We start from the raw sequence: 2,062 nt of genomic DNA on the forward strand, positions 1-2,062 counted from the left end.
GAGCTGCTCTCAGGATTCTTTGTTTGTCTTTGGTTTTGGCGAGTGTGAATATGATATGCCTTGGTGATTTTATTTTGGGGTCTCTTCTATATGAGGTTCATTGAGCTTCTTAGATGGCCAGCTTTTCATCTTTCATGATATTGGGGAATTTTTCTGTCAGCAGTTCTTCAATGATCTTCTCTGTGTTTTCTGTTTTCTCCCCTTGTTCTGGAATTCCAATCACTTTCAGATTTTTGCTTTTGATTGTGTCCCACATGACTCTCATGGTCTCTTCATTTTTCTTTGTTCTTTTTTCTGAGTTTTCCTGAAACAGAGTCGTATCTGTTTGTCTTCAATTCCACTGATCCTGTCTTCCACCATTTCAAATCTGCTTCTCAGCCCTTGTATGACATCGTCCATTTCTGAAATTTTGTTGTTTGTCTTTTGTATTTCTAATTGTTGTCTTTGTATAATTTCTAGTTGTGAATTTATTTTGGCATTTTGTTCCTGCATTATTTTCCTGAATTCTACAATTTTTTGTCTGTATTTTCTATGAATTTGTCTATTTTTTCCTCATGTTTGTCAGCTTTTTGCCTCAGTTCTTGGAGAATTCCGAGTATTAGAGATTTGAATTCCCTATCAGGTAGTTCTAGTGCCTTTTCTTCCAGAGGAGAGTCATCTGGTGTTTTATTTTGAACGCCTCTTGGAACCATCCTGTTGTGTTTTTGTAAGTGTTTTGATATTGTCTGCTGTCTTCGGAGCATTCAGTAGTTATTTTTCTCATTTATTGATTGTAGATTTGTTTGTTTCTTCCCTTTTTTTAAAACAAATTTGACTATGAGCAGGCAGAGTGTGTGTTCTTTGTTGTTTGCTTGTCTGTGGGCACAATAATTTTCACCTCCTTCTTCAACTGTCAGGGTCAGTCACTCAGATATGGTATGACAGCGCAGGTCTCGCTGAAGAGGAGTTACTAGGATGCGTTGTTTGTGACACTACTACAGCCACCAGAGTGGGTCGGTAATCAGTGCAGGATAGGTTCCAGTAGGCCGTGCCTGTGCTGCTTGGTGGGGTGATGTCAAGCGCACGGTGCAGGTAGACAGGATGCAGCGGGGATATTATTATGTGTGGAGCTAAGATGGATATGGGAGAGAGGAGAGAGGAACAGGAGCCAGAAACATACAAAGAATAAAGAATGCTAGGGGAGCTTGCCGTTGGAGTGGAGAGATGAGAGACTATGAAATGGAGAAAAACAGAAAGTGGAAGAGGAAGAAAAGAAAAAAATGAATAAATAAGAATCAGAAAAGTTAAAGAACCGCAAAGTTCCCAGGGATTCCACCGGTGAAGCTATGAGATCTGGGGAAGTCGCTCTCAGGTGTTGCAGTACAGCCTGCCTAGAAGGTGTACAGGTATACAATGCCAGGTATTCATGGAACAGAAAGAGAAGTAAGATATAGAGAGACGAGAAACTGAGCAATGAAGAAAGACAAAAAAGGAAAAAGAGGAAAAATGAAACAAAACAAATTAGAAAAAAAAAGTCAAGGCCTCCAAAGAAACAGAAAAAACAAAACACAACAAACAAACAAACAAAGCAACGTAAAAAGAAATGCTCTTAGGGATCCCTCTGCACGTCTGTGGAAGCCAAAGGGGAGTCTCCCTGCCACGCAGCTCATCCTGGCCAGAAATGGCTCCCAACTCAAGAAAAGGAAAAGGAAACAAACAAACAATTCAAAACAAACAAACAAAGAATAGCTCTGGGATCCCACCAGCGCAGTAGCCCAAATCAGGAAGCAGCTCCACACTCGAATGGAGCTCCGCAGCCCCTCAGGAAGAAGCAAAGATGATGCATGGAGCCAGGTACTTGAGCAAAGGGAGGGGGAGGTGGCGAGAGGCGAGTAAGAAATCAAAAGAAGCAAAAAAAAAAAGCAACACTAGCAGCCAACAAATGGCACTCAGAGAGCCAGCTAGTGCGGGCTGGTGTTTCTGGACAAGAGACTGTGTCCATGGGATGCCGAGGGGGCCGAGTGTGGGTGAAGAAGGGTAGAGAGTGGAAAAGCATATATCACAAATTACCGGAGCTCTGTAG

Source organism: Trichechus manatus, unplaced genomic scaffold (assembly GCF_000243295.1).
Source record: "Trichechus manatus latirostris isolate Lorelei unplaced genomic scaffold, TriManLat1.0 scaffold00279, whole genome shotgun sequence".
In the NCBI taxonomy this organism is placed as follows: Eukaryota; Metazoa; Chordata; class Mammalia; order Sirenia; family Trichechidae; genus Trichechus; species Trichechus manatus.